A 20,730-nucleotide genomic window follows, 5' to 3' on the forward strand; every position below is an offset into this window, starting at 1 on the left:
TTAAGAGCACCTTATCATAGCCATACCACTTACTAATGATATAACTTTCTACATTATTTTTAAACTATGAGTAATAATATTACATATTCCAAGGAATTGCTGGGAGGCTTAAATAGATTGAAATATGTGAAGTGCTTAGAACAGTACCTGACATAGTATCTTCTTGAGAGATTTTGATAATGAAGTTCTATTATTTCAATAAATCAATAAATAAATAGAAGATAAAGGAGGAGTACAATAACAAGCAGTATAGCAGCTCAGATATGTCTCTAATAAGGATATTTCTATTTTGTTTTAATGTGTGAAGAAAGGACACTTAACTATGGGTAAATACAGCAATAGGATAAAAGTGTAATAGTCCTAGTGTGTCTATTATCAAAAATAAGTTGGCACCTGTAAAATACATCAAAAAGAACAAGGACACTTATGAATATGGATATACTCACTATTTTAGGCAAATCTTAAAAAGTAATAAAAGGGACTACTAAATGTAATATGCTTTTTTTTCTTCTTTCAAAGAGAACAATTTATAAACTGGAAAGTGTTAGTGATTTATAGTTGAGGTAACTTTTCTTGTGACAAATTCATTTAAATGAGTTTAGACACTGGAGATTTAAAATATGACTTGATAAATAATTTAAAGTGTGGTTGTGCTGTCATTGCTGGCTATCTATGAAGTATTACAAATAATAGGATTAGGGCCAAAATTTAAAACCAGGAAAATACTACTTCACTTTTCATAAATGATAAAATGATGTATTCTGGAACCTACAGGCAAAGCGCACTAAAAGTTTTTCCTGGCAAAATTTGAGTATTAATTATAAAACAGTGTTTGTAAGCAAATTTATAGTTGACAAAGAGCCATAATGTCAAGATTCTAAACCTTATCTTTTAAATTCCTTAATCCGTAACCCTAGTCAAGATACCTCATTTTCTTGATTTGTTTCATCACATAAAAAGTGAAAAACTATGTTAGACACTACTTGAGTTCTCTTTTAACAAGAACATTTTATAAAACTATGACTATGTGATTCTGTCATTAGCAAGGGTGAAACATTTCAAACAAAACACACTTCATGTGTATGCAAATAAAACATGATTAAAATTAAAAGAACCTATGAACATCAGTATTGTCAAACAAAAACAAATCTAGACTTAGGAAAAAAGAGACTTTCATTGAACTGATTATTTCAATAAGAGGAAGAGAATTTTACAATAGGGATAGGGGAACTGTTACAATGGGGAGAATATTCCTGACTATGAGGTCTGGAAAACCTCACTGCAAACAGAAAAGGACATTTCTTTTATAGGGAAAAGTGAACAAAGTGACAAGGAAAGGATAGGAGGAAATGAGAAGAGTGAGTGCAGGTTATATAGTAGGACAATTGATCAGAGAATGTTTTATCCTGAGGTCAGCCAATTCTCTCTCTGGTAGGCGTTGTTAAGGAGAATTTGGATGCTGGCTGGCTCAAGCTGAGGCTGAGTCAAAAATCTGGAGCCCATGAGTAAAGAGAGAAATTTAAAATTTGAACAAGTCAGATTTACAGGCATTTTTTTTTTCTTTCTTTTTGCAATTGGTGACTGGGGACAAATAGTTTAGCAATCATTTATGAAACACAGAAAGGCATTTTGGAGAGTGCCTGGCCTTGTCATAGTTAAGCAGGAGGGAATCTGTGAGCCATAGAGGAAGGAGAGGTTAGTAAGCTTTTTCCTGGAACTTGAAAGGGATTTTTTAGTTTACTTGTTTTCCACAGGCCTTGGTAAAGTTCAATACTGTCAATGTACATGTTTCAGTGGGTTTTTTTGTTTGTTTGTTTGTTTTGTTTTTCTCTGATAAATGACTAGGAATGGAATCTCTGTGTGAAATAATGTCGAAGAAAAAATGCACCAGACAGAGTTAAATCAGCAAAGGTAGATTTTTTTTGAGACAACTGCAATAGAGAGAGAGATTAAACCCAACTCTATTGAAATAAAAGGAAGGAGGGGTTTTAATCACTGGGGCGAGCTTATGGAAAACTACTGGGGGAGGTTGGTCAATGTGAATAGGCCATGTGTGTTTGCTGATAGGCTTTTATTAAAGTTAGATGACTGCTCTTCCACAGAGACTGAGCTTTATCTTTCTTGATGATTACATTTAAAAGGGATGACCCCATATCTTAGAGAAAAACTTTCTCTGGTTTCTAAAACTGGCAAGAGGCTAAGCGAAGATCTACCTCTTAAAGGGCAGAGGAAGAATTTTCAATTGAAGTTTTCCTAAAACAAATGTTCTATGGGTTAGAGGCCTATATCAAGAAGAAACTTGTCTAAAGCTTAGTCAAGCTGAGGGGAATATTAAAGCCATCTTATTCAATAGAAGTTGATGTTAACTCATAAGTAATTCTCAAATTGTTTTCTAACATAGTTGCACCATTTTGCATTTCTACTTTATTTTGACAAAAACTAGAAACAACCCAAATGTTCATCAGCAGGTGAGAGGATAAACAAATTGTGGCCTATCAAAACGATGGGATAATGTTCGGCATTAGAAAGATATGATTGGTGGTACATGCAGAAACACAGGTGAATCTCACACACATGATATGGATCGATAAATGCCATACAGCAAAGAGTGGTTACTATATGATTCCACTTATATAAAAGTCTGAAAGGACAAATCAAACCTCCAGTGACAGAAAGTATATCAGTGGTTTCCTGCTGCTAGGAGTAGGGCTGAGTTATAAGTCACAATTTTATTACTAAACTGTTAGGTAGGAAGAAAAATCACATATTACTTACTTTCCACTTTCAATGAACAAGGTAATGATTAGACTCTGGCTAAGATAAGAGAAAAGAGAGTGTAGGTAAGACTATCTATGACCTCAGGCGATTATAGAACAAAGGGAACAGAAGGATGGGAGAGAGACTTTATTGAAATTTAAATTTATTTACCCTCTCTTGTTATGATTATTTGAAAGGATCACAAATTTTCCTAGGATATTCATAAGTAATAACAAAAATTTCCCTGAGCTATTTAGTACATGGTTATTTTTTAAATCTCCCTATAAAAAACCTGTATGTAAAACATTGCAGTGTTCAAATAAACTAGAGAATGTTTATTTTAGGGAAAGGGATCTTTTTTCTACCTAAGTAGTAAATGAACTTGAATAGCCTTGCATTTACCTATACTCTCATTACATAAATTGTCTACCTTCCTTTGCTATTCTGATAAAAATCTCAGAAAACATATACCTACTCTTTCTCCCAGTATGATTGCAAGATAAACATAACTATTTAAGATTTGAACAGGAAAATAAGTGAAGCCTGATTTCTTCCCTAGGGGTTACTGGTCTACTTGTTGAATAAATTGCTACAGATTACATGTCTTAGTTTCTGTTGCAAAATTTCAATTTATATCATGAGTTCTTGTGGGCAAGATGAAGAAATATTCTATGAAACAAGGGCTGGGATTAACTGGTTAATCACTTTGATGCAAGGTTCATAATAGCGATAATATCAGCATACCATGGGGCCTGGTCTTTAACTCTGTAGTTAACAATTATTGTCACTGACTGCACTAAACATCTTGGTGGTGTGTCTGTCATTAATGGGTTTGTCTAAGACCCTTCATTTTCCCTTCCTCCAGTTCTCTCCTGCTTCTCAGAAGGCTGGCTTGTCCAACGACATTTGCCAGACTCCTGACCATGAGATGATACTGGCAGAAGAGTGCAGGAAAGGAGAAAAGAAAAAAGCAAGAAGCCAGGATATGTGTTCTATTCTTCTATGTTGTAGGTAATATTTTCTTTTTACTTTTTTTTTTTGAATTTTATTTTATTTATTTTTATACAGCAGGTTCTTATTATTTATCTATTTTATACATATTAGTGTATATATGTAGGCAGCATTTTCTTGATATTTCAGTTTCTTCTTAACAGCACCTCTTTCTGTGTTGGCAGCTCCTGTTGGAAAAGCCTCTCCTTGTCTCTAGCTCCCTCCGTTCAGCTCCCACTAGAGCTCAAGGACTCCACCTGTCTCTCAGGTGCTTCCTAAGTATGCTCATCTCTGAGTTTCCTCACTGCTGCTTCCTTGGCTTTTATCTCTTTCTTGCCTTTGTAATTATTCCCTGTTATTAATTTCACTCTGATGAACTGCTTGCCATGGGCTGTTCTCTGACTTGCCCTTGATGCTCACTGATACATTTTCCATGCTCATTATAATTCTAGGTGGCAGGAAAGTAGGAGAGTCAAAGAGGGTAGGATTAAAAAACATCTTGGAAAATGTTTTTTTTTTTCCATTTTATCCAGTTATAATTCTATTTTCCATGGCCTACTAAGATTTAATTCTTATATTTGTGCCTAAGAATTTTTGTATTTGTAGAATAAGGGCTATAACTATACACCACATAAGATGCCTCAATAGTGGTTTCAGAATTCAAGCTCAGGATAAGATGGCTTATGTTACAGGTTAAGTATTCTGGAGGAAGACCCAAAGATGAAGTTTGGGGTGCACAGGAATCAACACTTGTGAGGGAAAGAGGGAAGAGCAGGTTTGGGCAGAGAAAGAATTCAAATTCAATGTAGTGTCCACAAAGCATCAATAATTTGGAAGGGAACTCTGAAGTGATATTATCCTTCAGAATATGCTACATGTGGCCTAAGTGGCCTGGTATTTATACCCAGATCTTACTCAACAGATGCAGGCTTCCCTAGGAATGGTGAAAGAGTTTCCTTTAGCTGAGGAAGACCCAAAGAAATTGGAAACTGAAGGCTACCTGTTTACTGACTGCATTGTCCTCACCTCCCCCTGTTCTCCCATATCTCATGACCCATCTCCAACACACCTGGTAGCAGTCTTTTGTGAAGGGAAACTGGGCTTTGTATTTCCAGGTAGTCCACAGCCTAGCTTTGAGCCTTGGATACTGCTTTTATCTATTTTATGATCTTGGACAATGTTTCGATTTATTTTTTACCTCAGCTTAATCCTCTCTGAAATGAAATAATGATAGTACCTACCAGTAATGGTTAACTTAATGTGTCTACCTGGCTAGACTATGTTGCCCAGTTATATGGGCAAACATCAGTCAAGATGTTAATGTGATTTCTTTCCTTCTACTAACTTTGAGTTTTGTTTGTTCTTCTTTCTGTAGTTGCTTTAGGTATAAGTTTAGGTTGTTCATACTCAGAGAAAACCATAATTTAAAAGGAGTCATGTACCACAATGTTCATTGCAACTCTACTTACAATAGCCAGGACATGGAAGCAACCTAAGTGTCCATCAACAGAGGAATGGATAAAGAAGATGTGGTATATGTATACAATGGAATATTACTCAGCCATAAAAAGGAATGAAACTGGGTAATTTGTAGAGATATGGATGAACTACAGAGTGTTGTACAGAGTGAAGTAAGTCATAAAGAGAAAAACAAATATTGTGTATTAACGCATATGTGTGGAATCGGAAAAACACTGGTATAGACCATCTTATTTACAAAGCAGAAATAGAGACACAGACATAGAGAACAGGGGTATGGACACCAAGGTTGGGGGGTGGGATGAATTGGGAGATTGAGATTGACATATATACACTACTGATATTATGTAAAAAATTGATAACTAATGGGAACCTACTGTATAGCACAGGGAACTCTACTCCATGCTCTGTGGTGACCTAAAAGAGAAAGAAATCCAAAAAGGAGCAGATATATGTATATGTAGAGCTGATTCACTTTGCTGTACAGTAGAAACTAACACACCATTGTAAAGCAACTCTACTCCAATTTAAAAAAAAAGTTAATGTGAAGCTTTTTTTGGATGTGATTAACATTGAAATCAGTAGACTTTGAGTAAAACAAATTACCTTCGATAAGGTGAGTGGGTCTCATACAATCAATTGAAGACCTTCAGAGAAAATACCTAAAGAGGAGGGAATTCTGTCTTCAGACTACCTTCAGACTCAAGACTGTAGCATCAGCTTGTGCTGGAATCTCCATTCTGCAGCCCTGCCCTGTCCATAACGGATTTGCTAGTCCCCACAACCACATGAGCCAATTCCTTAAAATAAATCATTCTCAGTATATTGTCTATACTTCCTATTGATTCTGTTTCTCTGCAGAATGTTGATTAATACACTATCTATCTCACAGGACCCTTATATGGCTTAAATATATTGGGCTGTAACACAGGGCTTGACAAATAGTAAGGACACCGTAAGTTAATTGACTCCTACTGATTACTAAAAGGTTTCTCTTCATTACCAACTTAAAATTTATGAATTCATTATCTTAACTAAAAAAGTAATTATATATATTATTATATACATATATGAACCAAAGCAGATTTAGATATTAATCATTCTTGAATATTTTACAGTTCTGCTAAAAATTAAACATACTCTCTTATACCGGAAAGAATATGTTCAATTTTACTATTTTTTATTATGGTCCCCAGATACTTTGTTTTTTCCCAGCAAGTCTCTGAAAATTTATCATGCAGATTACAGTCTACTATTAACCACGTCTGAGTACTGGAAGGCTGTAAAATGCACTCCATGGTGTTTCAATGCATGAAGGTACTTTCAGAGTGTTTTATGGAACATAATTGATTTGCTAAAACTTCAGTGCCCCTTGTTGTGTGAGGTTCTGCAAAGATGACAGAAGTTTCTTAATTTTTCACCCTGGGAATTGTCTCTCAAAGTTGTCTATGTAGGAAATTATGAATATAGAGTCACTTGTTTAGAGGATGGATATACTCCAATTATAACACTATTTATTATGAGTTTCACAAAAATATTTGCACTAAAACAAAATGTGCTAGAGTAACTCAAACTGTCTCTTAATCATCATGCAAAAAGTTATGATAAATTTGTTTTTCATTGCATGGGCATAAATGTCTGGCCGCCTGTGTAGGGATGATGTGGAGGGATTGTTCTGATACAGATTTCTCTATTTTATCCATACTTACTGGATCAGAATCCATGGGAAGAAAGACCTCACATCTTCGTTTTAACAATGGATTGTATTTCTCATCCGCTCTAGTTTAAGATTCATTAGACCATATTGTTACACAATGAGTTTAAAAATTAGGAAATTTTCAGAATTAACTTAGAAATATAATTGAGTAAAATAGCTATTTGAATTTAAACACCAAATTCTTTGTTTTGTTTTTGTTAAGAAACATAGTAGTTGTGTGTGGTGCTCATATTTTCACATAGACATACTGTAAAAAGCAAATCATTTATTTTAGAGCAAGAAGTTTATGTCACCTTACTATATTTATATCAGATTTTGAACTAAGGCAAACCTAGATCAACAAGAAAGAGGTGCTTTATTTTGGAAAGTATTGAAAAATGTTATAATATTTCAGACTCAATAAACAAGTAATTCATTTTGAAATTTGATTATTATGATGTAATCATGTAGATTCCCCAAAGCATTTTCATTTCCTTGTATAATATTCATTAATCTAAACAATTAGCTATTGTATAACTGCAGAACTGCAAATCAACAGAAAAATATTATTCAATGTTACATTAGGGTAATGGATGAGGAAATAACTGATGTTTTCTTTTTCAAAACCCTTTCTTTTTTAGTGCATACAATAAGACAGAAGGTGAAATTCATTTTAGTTATAAAATATTTATTCAATACCTATCATGTACTAGCTACTATTCTTCAGTATCAGCCACATAGATTAATAAACTCATCCTTCTCTTGAAGGGATTTAAAATATTAAATTAAAATAATTTATTCTTACTTTCTTCACAATCCCATTGTGTGCTGCATTATTTCACCTACAATTATGAACTATTATGTTCACCTACAAATAGCAAGCCCCCTGTATTAGTTTTCTATTGCAGCTGTAACAAATTATCACAAACTTGTGAGCTAAAAAAAACACAAATTAATTTTCTTATAGTTCTGGAAGACAGAAGACTGAAATCAGTTTCCCTTGGATCAAGTCAAGATGTTGGAAAAGCTGTACTCCTTTTGGTGACTCTAGGGGAGAACTTGTTTCCTTGCTTTACCCTGGCCTCCAAAACTGCATTCCTTGGCTCATGGCCCCTTCCTTCATCTTCAAACCAACAGCTCCTTTGTAGCATCCATCTGAGCAACCAAGTCTCCTTTTACCTCCCTTTAAAAGGATCCTTTCAATTTAACTAAACCCATCCAGACCATCCAGAATAACCTCCCCTTCTCAAAATCATTAATCACATCTACAAAGTTACTTTTGCCATATGTAAGGTAATATTCACAGTTCTAGAGATTAGGACCTGGTTACCTACAGGGACCAATATTCAGGCTACCACATACCCAAAATAGTGGCTTAAACAAAAAAGAAGTCCATTTTAACATCCTAAAAGTAAAAGTCCAGAGTAGAATATAAAGGCTAGAATGACAGCACTATAGCGTTGCTGGGAATCACCTCTCTTCTACACCACCCAGAATGCATGACCCTTGTCCAAATGCCTGTAAGATTGTAAGATGACTTCTGGAGTTCTACACATTGCATTCGTATTCCATGCATCAGAAAGAAATAAGGGTGGAAGAGCAAAGAAATATAAATCAGCTGTCTTCTCCTTTTTTGGAGAGCCTTCTCAGAAATCCCAGCCAAGAACTTCAGATCCTTAACATTGGCTAGATCTCAGTCACATGGTCCTGTTTAGCTGTATAGGAGGCTAGGAATAAAATTGTTTAGCTAAGTACATTGCTGCCCATATAAAATTGGATTTTGGAAATGAAAAATGGAAATTCAATATTAGGATCAGCTGTTATACATCAACATTTATTATAAATCTATATTTTGGTACATCTATATGAAAATTCATGCAATATTAAGTCGGTAACTGTAATCTCTTAGACCATTGCTTACACAGCAAAACACAAACTCTTGCTTTTGAAATACATCATCTTTAAAAATAGAAGTCTTGCTGTCAGGGGTGTCTGGGAAAAAAATGAGATCGAATAGGTTGCAGTCATGCTGTATAAGAAATACATAGCAGTTATTGTGTCATGTAATGTAGTCTTCAAACACTAAAATTAGAATGAAAGTGCTGGAAATGAGAATGTTGGAGAAACTGTACATGACAATGACTCATTTTACTTGTTCTTCTAAAAGAAAATTATTCTGCCAGGATTTCTGGCATAAATTTGAAAATAGTCTATCTTACTTAGTTCTGTCTCTTAATAATGTGACTAAGACCTGAGTAACAAACTCTAGCATAGAGACATTTCCAATATATTTATTGTTTCTAATAAAAATATAGCATTAACATGGAAATATATTAAGAAATTATGTTTAGGAAATAAACAAAAACTTCAGGCAAATTCTAAAAAAATATTAACTTTTGGTATTTAGGGGTTTTTCTTAAGAGAGTCCAAAACTACTTTGCTTTCTTTCTCACATCATCAGTGCTACTTATCTTGAGTCAGACCTAAATATACTCTTGTTTTTATAGTTTTAATCTTCTAGAGCTGTTTACACTAAAAATTTCATCTAAACATAGTTGCTTCCTGGTGACACAAACCACATTGTTTTACTCTGAGGTTTCAAACATCAGAGGTAAATAAATTGTTTCACTAAGTGCCTTGCACTCAATAATGTGACACGATTCTCTCGTAGCTCTTATGCACCTCACTGCTCCTTTTCAGGTACCTTTGTGACATCCTTCCCTCTGATCCTTCTTAAATGATGACTTTTATCACAGTCAGTTATTTTCTGCTCCCTCTACATGCTCTCCCTGGGAGACTGAACTGTCCTTGTCTTGTTTATGACTTCCACATCTGTATCCCCACTACAAATCTCTCCTGTAAGCTCCAGACCTGTAGGCTTAAATGTCTACTAAAATTTTCCACTTAAATGCCTCACAGGTACCTATAACAAAGCCCATTCAAAGCTAAACACTCCCTCACTCCCTACAAATCTACCCTTTTTCTATTGTTCCTTTTATTACTGAAAGGCAACATTATCCACTTGATGGCTGAGGGAGGAAACCATGGATTATTCTATGTCTTCTCATTTGTATCCTTATTACTCATCACAGGGTATCAAATCACCATGCTCTGCAAACCTTCATTCCAAAATATTTCTGGAATCTCTCCACTCTACACATCCAAATGCATTATGATGACTGCTATTTTGTGTTAAGCAACAGCTTTGCAACTGGACTCAATACCAATTGGATTGATGCACCCCTTCCTAGTCCCCTCCCTGCATGGCAAACATACACTCCTATGAAAGTTTATATCTGACCATATATATGCTCTCTTAAAAACCCTTGGGATAATGTCTGGAAGTCTATAGCAGTTCTTTCGAATTCAGGTTCTGCTTTTCTCTCCAGGCACATCTCTTTCTTCTCACTCTAAGCTCCAGATTTACAAACATTAAAAAAAAACTCTAAATATTCCATGTGCTTTTTAAATTAGATGTATTTAATATAAACATAAGATCTGTTCTTTTACTTGAACATTCCTTTAATTAAAATGCTTACTAGTGCTTTGGTCTCATTTTAATTGTTTCATCCCTTCCTAATTTCTACAACCTGGTAAAAATTAATACACAGACACACACACACACACACACACACACACACACACACACACGCTGCTCTAGTCGTACTCCTTTATCTTTTCTGTTCTGCTCTCAGACATAACACTTTCAGACACAGCTTCCGCATGCTAGTATAAATGAATACAGTGAGCTTATGCTTATCTCTCATACTTTTAAGAGATGGTTAGTTTCTGATCAAGTCTGAATAAAGTTGATTAAAAAAATTAACCTCCAGTACCTGAGATTTGAGGTGCATATTGGGGAACAGTGATCATAAATGGAGGCAATATAAAAATTCCTAAGCATCTTCCTTCACCTTCTTTCTTAAAAGTGTCCTGAGAACACAAAAAATATGGGGAGGGTTAAGCTCCTCAGACTTATGGTTTCTTTGATTCAGGATACACACAGAATGACCTTGAATGTGCTCTTTTATTTTATAACTAATCCATATGGGGTAGAAATCTCCCCCACATTGATTAGTTTATCTATCTTAGATATATTTGGAATCTTAATTTGTATTTTTCATTATCCACAGGGATTTTTGAATGCTGTTTGAATCTCTTTTACACACTTTTCTGATTCAGTCCTCATATCCTACATTATTTTTGTCTTTTGTCTTATATTTGGAATACCTTTCTTTTTTTGTCTCTTATAACTTCTTAAATGTAAGAAAGCATTTTCACATATTAACTTCTGTTGGATCAAAAAGTGACTATTGTGAAAGAAATTTAATAGATTAAAAGGGGCAAGATTCCAAGGACTGGACTGGAATGAATGTACCTCAGGAAGCCTAGATTAAGGAAATCATGGAGAGCTGTTTTCTTAAGGCTGAAATCAATAATAACAACAACAATGATAATGATAAGAGAGGTAAAATCTTCTGTCTTTTATCTTGCTCTTTACAATTCTTTCAGAAGGCCCAGAGCATGCTAAAATATGGAAATATTCAGTGAGATTTGTCTCTCAACACACACCAGAAATGTGGACAGATTACATAAAGGAAGACCACATGGATCACCATGAGATACTCAATATATCACAGATGAGTTTCAAGTGGCACAATTAATATAGGTGAAAATGCAGTTCCAGTAGTAAGCTGAGCACACATGCCCTAGAAACTCATATTCTAGACTTACAAATAAAGCAACAGAAAAGAGTGAATATACTAAAAGTTAGCCAAGCAGGACAATAATAATTTACATCCAAGGTTGGGTGAATAAGGAAAAATACCTTCTAGGTAGGAGTATTCAACTAAAAGAGTAAACATGGACTTATTTTTACATATTGTATTCTGAGCTCAATGATTTAATATCTCTTGCTAAAGGGTATCATAAAGAGAAAAACCATTACATGAATAATTAATTCAGCCAAGAAAAACAAATCAAAGGATATTAAAACTAATGGATAAAAGTTTGATGAGTAATGAAATATTTATATAGTTTCACCCCAAAATACTTACTGATTATAAAAGGAAAATGTAGATGACTACAGTGGAGTCATCAGATACCTCCTTAGTCAAGTGATCAATATTAATGTCACCAATAATGAGGGAAATTAAATCATGTGTCATGTAACGGATACAATGAGAAGAATGCATCATTACTTCTTACTTCTATGATATTTTTCCAAAAAACTCATTATCAGAATTGAATCATGAGGAAACACCAAGCAAAGCCAAATAGAGACCCATTCTTCAAAATAATGGCTGATAATCATCAAAATTTCAAGGTCGTCAGTGTCAATGCTAGTCTGTGGAGCTGTTCTACATTGAAGGAAGCTGAAAGAATGAGTAACAGAATGGGATATGTTACCCTGGATTAAATCATTTTGTTATAAATGACATATTTTGGGAAAATGGGTAAATCATAAATGGTGAGTCTAATTTATGTTATAATATCACACAAATAATGTTAACCAAGAATTCCAAGAACAGAGACCTGTTTGAGGCAAAAAGAAATTTTATGTGACATAGTAGTCCAGATCCAGAGAGACCCTCAGTGGTAACTTGGGGCTTCATCAAATACATGAACAGTACCTGCATGCACCCACTGTGTCCAGCCTTCTCTTCAGTTGTGTCTGGGCTACAGGGTAAGTCCCTGCTTGGATTCAAACCTCCTTTTGAGGTTCATATCTTTATTTGGATATTTCTAGATGTCTACTTTTGTCCTCTCTTCATCTGGAGAACAGGATTCTGTCTCTAACATTTGGTAGGAGATCTAGCTTTGTTTGAGGATTTCCATCTTTACCACTTAATAGGTGATTTGAGTTTCAGGTTTTTGTCCTGGTTGAGTCCTCAAACAATGGAAAGTTCTTACAGTAAAATTTCCAAGGGACATGAAACCCCCTCAGTAAAAAGAGCCAGCTTTATGTTTAACACCTATGGTACTCATTCTATAGATATGTATCTAAATGGGTCCAACTAACCTGGGGTGATTTAAGATTACATTGGCCAAAAATGGGAAACTTTCAAAATCCCCAAATTAATTCACCTCTGTGCTCAAAAGAAATGTATAAAACTAGGCAAAATGAATGGAAGGTTTATTTTAATAGATATTGAGAAGCACCTAAACATAACACTGAAAAAGTCATCTCCCTACAGACTGTAAATGAAAAAAAATGACTCAAACTGTTTCCAAACTCAAAAAGTTCAGCCAGACTTTCTCCCTCCCCTCATGTTCCTTCCCAGGAAGTGCCGCATCCTTGCCTTTCTTCTCTCTGAGGTTCTTCCCCTCCTTCATCTTTTTACCCTCCTCTTTCTGAACTCCCCCTTTCCCCACTGTTGGCTCTCTTCCTCATCTTCCACCATTAATTGATTCCTCTGGACCTGAAATTCCTATCAAAGTCCTTGTCCTAAAAGCCCCTTTAAAAACCAAATCCACTGGACGAGGAGAACCCTGTATTGTCTATGTCCCACAGACTAAAACTGAGCTAAAAGCCACAGCTAAACAATATCTTGTATAGTTATCCAGACTTACCAATCCAGCCATTCTGACTTCATACCCAATACACATGTCAGTGACAGAAGGCAGAGCAAAGGAATTGCTTAGTAAGGCAGGTTGGGAAAACCCTACAGAAGATTTCCAAAATAATACTCCAAAAGAGTTAGCTAAAACCCTTCCCTGGGTCATTCCAGAAGTCTGCCCTAAAATCGTTGGTTGGAAAAAAATCAATTATGCACTGAAAAGCTTGTTAAATCTATTCTCCAATTTTCTGAGATGTTTAAGAAAACTTTCAAACAATATTCAGGGATGGAAGATATTAATTATCATAAACCCTTTTTAACTTTTTCTTTCCAAGTGGCCTTGATGAAGAGCTTGGCCCTTAGTTAAAAGGCACCAATTAAATTGGCCAACCATGGATGCCAATGATTTAATCTGGAAGACCAACTTTCTAAAGCTATACAACAAATTGTCAAAAAGGATCTACTCAAATAATGAATTTACAACTTCAATAATTAATGAGTCAAGCTAAATCAACTCAATCCCAAATACATAATAAATGATCCTCTAACCCACAAGACTCCCAGAGGAACATTTGCTTTTACTGCAAAAATCCTGGGCATTTCAGAAGAGATTTCCCTAGATTAAAAGGAACAAAACCTTTTGCATTTTCCCTCAAATTATAAACTTAAACTACACTAAAACTCTGCCCAACTTCATTCCCTTCTCCTTTAGTGTTGCTCTGGGGAAATATCTAGGATCTTTTCTTTTCTCCTCACTAATGTCTTGGGAGAAATTGAATTTACTATTGTGAAACAGACTAAAGCTTTAATTGATATGGGTTGATATCAAGACTTAATTGATAACTCTTTCTCTTCTCAACCCAATGCTTTAAAGTATCCCCTGCCTCAGAGTACTAAAATAATTTCAATGGTAGGGTTTTCTAACTGCCTAATGACAGCTTTTAAATCTCAACCCATGCTGCTTCAACTTGGTCCCCCATATAGACATACATTCTTTTCTTATTCCTTCCTCTCCTATACACCTTGCTGGAAGAGATGTTTTAGAAGTCCATGATACACACATTTCCTTATCTTAAAAAGGGAAAATGTTTTTAAATCTAAAGGATAATCCAGATAAACAAAATTATGAATCTAATAATTTAAAGTTTAATCCTTTGCTTGGAGATACCATTCTTTTCCTTATACCCATTGCAACCCAAACAAAAGATGGACTTTTACAAACTTTACCACACCACCTATGGTCTCAGTTTTCTATGGATATAGGGAAAATTCATTTACCAACCCCAATTAAAATAGAAATAGACTCATTTAAACCCCTTCAAAATATTAAACAATAACTCCTCAGAAAGGAAGCTATAGGGATCCAGCCTACTGTATAAGAGTATATTAAACAAGGTCTGGTAGTTTCTTGTACCAGTCCATGTAATACTCCCATCCCCCCAGTTTAAAAATCCAATGGAAGAGGATGGAGTTTGTCTAGGACCTAAGAGGCATTAACAATATCATCATACCTTTCCACCTAATCCTCATAACCTCTTATCTACAGTCCCTGCAAGAAGTAAAATTTTCACAATGGCTGATTTATGTAGTGTTTTCTTTAACATCCCCATAGATTAAGACAGTCAATACTTGCTTTGTTTTCACTTGAAATGACCAACAATACACCTGGATGGTAATGTCCCAGGGATATACTGAAATCCCTACTTATTATTCCCAAGTCCTAAAATAAAATCTTGCTGATATTGTTTATCCAAAAGACTATACTTTACTATAATTGGTAGAATACTATAATAGGTAGAATATCTACTTTTTTGTTCCCCAAATATTCAGACTTTTCAAGGGACAGCCTCAATCTTCTCAAACATTTAGTTATAAAGGGGTCATAAATTATCCAAAGATAAGTGATAATTTTGTCAGCCTCAAGTTAAATATCTAGGACATCTGATATCAGTTGAGTAATTATTAATTCACCTAAATAGAATTAAAGGAATCTTAGCCTTTTCAATTCCTAAGACTTAAAAACAACTCAGGGGATTTTTAGGATTAATTTGTTACTATAGAAACTGGATTCCAAACTTTTGTCTTATGGCTCACCCATTATAATCATTACTAAAATTGGATAAATGAGATCCCCTTCAATGGACTGAAGATGCCATTTAGCCTTTAAACAATTAAAAGAACAGCTTAGGGCTTCCCTGGTGGCGCAGTGGTTGAGAGTCGGCCTGCTGAGGCAGGGGACACGGGTTCGTGTCCCAGTCCGGGAAGATCCCACATGCCGCGGACCGGCTGGGCCCGTGAGCCGTGGCCGCTGAGCCTGTGCGTCTGGAGCCTGTGCTCCGCAACGGGAGAGGCGGCAACAGTGAGAGGCCCGAGTACCGGAAAAAAAAAAGAACAGCTTACCGAAGTCCCAGCCTTAAAGCATCCTAACTCAAAGATGCCTTTTTTTAACTAAATGTGTACAAGCAATAGGAATTAGATATAATAGTACTCATTCAAAAACATGGTGATCAAAATAGATCAGTAAGCTATTATAGTCAGAAATTAGATTTTGTCTCTCAAGCAAGGCCTGCCCCTGCTGCATGAGAGCAGTTTCCAACACAGCAGCCTTACTCAAAATGTCAATTTTATTAGCCTTACTAACAAAATTGTCATAGAGTCTCCCCTAATCATTTACATACACTACTCTGTTGAAGCTCTTTTAAATTCTCATCATATTCAATACGTTTGCTCTAGTAGATTTAGTTCCTATAAAATTCTTTTGTCTCCTTCAAATGTCACTACATCTCTTAACCCTGTTACCCTTCTTCCTTTGCCTTTGGACTAAATACCTCATGACTGCCTTTATTTACTAAATTCTAGACTGGATTTACTGGAAACTCATGTGCATAATCCTGATTTGATGCTGTTTACTTATGGTTCTTATTTGAAGGCTGATCAAAGACAAAACTGGGGTAGATATGCTACTGTGTCTCTCCATGAAATCATTGAGGATGGCCCTCTTCCTTTAGCCATGGCAGCCCAACAAGCTGAACTAATAACTTTAACACAGGCTTGCATTATAGCAAAAGATCAAAGTGGTAATATTTAACCTGATAGCTGATATGTTTTCAGTGTTGCTCGTGATTATTACATGCTATGGAAACATAGAGGAATTTTGACCTCCATAGAGCAACCAAGTAAAAAGAACCAATATGTCTTAGACCTGCTGGAAGACATTAAAAAACCAAAACTTTTAGGCACTATAAAAATCTCAGGCCATTCAAAACTAAACTCAGAGGAAAGTAAAGAAAATAAACTGGCTGATACAGCGGCAAGAGCTGCTACTGTTCGCATTTGTTCTACTTTAAGGAAAACCTCAGTTTTGATCACTAAACCTTCTATTAGCATGCAAGACTTATTGGCAGAAACCCCAAAACTGTATTTCAGGAGGAACAGAACAAACTGCTATATAACAGTTGTAAATTCTGGGAAATCATAGCTTATGGTATGGATCCAACAATAACCCTGCCTCAATGCCTGAAAGAATATTTTCTATCAAATGTCCATTGACTCACCCATTGGGGTCTAGACAAAATTATATTATGAGGAAGCAATACTATTGGAAATTAACCCACAAAATAGCAAGTGAGGTGTATCTAAAATGTCACTTTTGCCCAATACATAATCCTGGTAAAACAATTTATTCTTCCAAAGGCCATTTCCCTTTAACTTTGGGACCCTTTGAAGTACTGCAAATGGGTTTTAACCAACTGCCACCATCTTGAAGATATAAATATGTACTTGTATTGATATGCATGTTTTCTCATGGGGTTGAAGCATTTCCATGTTCCAGGGCTATCACATTTACAATGGGTACAATTAGAAAAAGTAATCCCTACATGGGGTATTCTCTATGAGATTAACAGCAATTTAGGGGCCCATTTTACTGGACAAATTATTCAGTCTGTAATTTGACCTATTTTTCAACATTTTCACTGCTGGATTAGTGTAACATACCAATTGAACAATTAAGTCTCAGTTGGCTAAATTGGTTGAATCTTTCAATCCCCCTTGGCCAAAAACTGTGACCTTGGTATTGCTTTATCTAAAGTCTACTCTTTTTGGAAAACACTTACTTTCTCTTTTTGAAATAATTACTGGAAGACCAGTGAAAATATATAGTAGGTTAGATGAGTTCAATTTGATTAAATGGGAAATGTTAATGTAGTGACATGAAATGCTCAAACTGTTAAGGATTAATAGTTCATTTGTAGAGGAATCTTTTAATAACAAGCTCCTGGGAGATGAAGACCTCAAAGAACATGATCTATAACCAAGTGACTGTGTTTACCAGAAAAGACACCTTCACAAAGATACTTGGCAACCTCAGTGGAAAGGACCATATCAGGAATCATGTGCAGTGAAACTTGCTCCCATCAAGTCATGGATCCATATACCTCATTTTAAAAGTTTTCACAGTCCTGACTGGTTCTCTCAACCTATTGGTGACTTCCAACTGAAGCTAACTGGAAACAAACAAACAAACAAAAGCTTTCCTGGATAAGAAGCAGACAACACCTGAAGTAAACAGCTCTCCCAAGAATACAGACCAGGCCAGTGTATGTCATGCCTGACATCTATGACATTGGAGAATTCTGTCTAATTTATGTGAGGATATGCTCTTAGCCCTATTACATACTGTGGGATTGCTACAGTGGTGGTTTTGGTGAAACTTTCACAGGTGTTATAATTTTAGCAATTACTTAAGTGGCTGCTACTTTATTTTCCTTAATTTTCCTCATGTATAATCTACTATTAGTTACAGTGATCCTACAAATTCTCAATATAATTAAATATTATCATTTAAAAAAAAAGTATATTTCTGCTATGAGAAGAGCTCACAGAAGACATCTGGCATTTTCCTGATCCTTTTATAGTCCTAGTCCACCGGTACCCAATATAATCTAATCACCATCATGTGACCTTTAAAATCCTTCCTGACTGTTCTACTGTTTCCTGTCTCTACCATCCATTCATATACCTGGAAAGACAATGTTATTTTCCAAATATATGTTTCTTGCCACATAAGGAAATTTACTTGAATGTTGGATACATCACCATTTACCTACTGGGTCCTTTGAAAAAATAATGACCCCATCATTGTGACCAATTTCACCAATGTACCTAACTTTACCATGGGTCATAAAAGAGAACTCTCGCAGATTGCTTATTGAGTTCAGGTCTGTACCCAGTCCTATCCTGTTCCTTGTTTCTTCCTAACCCCATGGGAAACAATTCCAAGGGACATTGGGGAACTTAGATGTAACCAGTCTAATGCTTATAATTATGATAAGTGTCAAACATTTTTGCAAAAGAAAATATTACCATTTGAAACGTAAATACCATTTACTTCTCTTCCCTGCCCTCTATACCATACTTACTGACAACCTGCTATAATAAGGCCAATATAATATTACATATAAAATATATAATTCTCCTTTTTATATGGGAATAAGAATCCAACCTGCTTGGGTTAATGGAGGACTCACTCCTCTTTCACCTGCATGCTCAGTTTGACTGATTGGAAACTTCCATGTACTGGTACATGATTAGAAAATGTGGTCACCCACCTTCCAAAAAAACCCTCAAAACTTGGAGTACTATGTGCCCCGCAAAGCGTTTATATTTGTTCATGGGTACAACAACCAACCTTGAGCACATGAATATTTAGATAGTTGGAGAATAAGAGGAACTTGCGTGCTGGGGCATTTGACCACTCTAATCAGTATTTTAAAACTACTCATTAGCTTAAATTCTAACACTAGTAGTTCCAACCCAGAGAAAAGGTCCCTCTCAATAACTGATGACTACCCTGAAGATGATCCCTCTGAATATGAAGCTAATAGCTGTGCTCATTCTCCAGGATGTGACCTCTCTGCAGGATATTCAGGGGATCAATTAAGTTTCCTCCTCAGGATTTGGGGTTCCTGCTTTGGAACAGGTACCACTGGTCTAGAAGTAATGATGAGGAATCTTACTCATACTGTCAATAGAATTTCTAGAGCTCTGCAAGTACTATTAGGGCTCAACAGAGATCCTTCTATTGCTCCCATAGCACTTGGTAACTGTATTGCATTAGATTATCTCCTTGCTGCCCAATGAAACATCTGTGTTACTGTTAATACTTCTTGTTGCTGTTGGATCAATACCTCATCTCAGGTATTGAAACTTGAAACAAGTAAACTCTCTAAACATGCCAAAACTCTTAAAGGATATTCTAACTTTGTACCCAGATAGCTTAATCTTAAGTTTTCTGACAGTTTTAGATGGCAAACTTCAGGTATTGGAGCTCTCCTGCAATCTGGACTACAGATCATCCTTCTATTGATTTTCATTATCGGTTGTGTCTTTTTTTTTTTTTTTTTTTTTTTTCCGGTATGCTGGCCTCTCACTGTTGTGGCCTCTCCCGTTGCAGAGCACAGGCTCCAGATGCGCAGGCTCAGTGGCCATGGCTCATGGGCCCAGCCGCTCTGCCGCATGTGGGATCTTCCCGGACCGAGGCATGAACCCGTGTCCCCTGCATCGGCAGGCGGACTCTCAACCACTGCGCCACCAGGGAAGCCCTCGGTTGTGTCTTAATGATATTCAAACTGTTTATATTCTATGTAAGCTGCTGGCTTGAGACTAAAACTTCCACCAAAATTATGACTGCAAAGTGATTTGAATCTTCAACACATCTTTCCTCCTGGGGAACAGTCAACTCATACTGAAACACTGATTGAGATGTGACCTGCCTGAGACCATATCCCTGAATCCTCTCTGTTGCTCAAATGTGACCCAAGTCTGTCATCTACTTCTCTTGTTCTTGCCTCCAACACTCATCTCCTGGGGCAAATCCATCTCAGCTCTGAGAGAGACCATGAATTCAGAGCAGGTTATTAGTCACTCAGGCAACAAATGAGACATAATAAGACCAAAATTGATCATCAATGCTTTCCAAAGGGAAGATTTTGATCAAAAGTCGGAAATTATGACATAATTAAGATGATTTAAAAATAAAAATGGAGTAACTATGTTTCAGGCATCCAAAATGGAACCTGGTAGCCATTGTGGATGTGGCTTCAGGTATGTTCCTTCATCACTGAGAAATTGAAATTTCCTTGAACTCTATCAAACTCAAGGACAACACCAGCTATTTTCCAAACAAATCTGCTAGTGGCTGCCAGCTGCAACTTCATAGTTTCAAAGCTCCCTGTGTAATCATTTTGA

The sequence above is a fragment of the Neophocaena asiaeorientalis genome, unplaced genomic scaffold (assembly GCF_003031525.2).
Source record: "Neophocaena asiaeorientalis asiaeorientalis breed wild unplaced genomic scaffold, Neophocaena_asiaeorientalis_V1.1 scaffold169, whole genome shotgun sequence".
Lineage (NCBI taxonomy): Eukaryota > Metazoa > Chordata > Mammalia > Artiodactyla > Phocoenidae > Neophocaena > Neophocaena asiaeorientalis.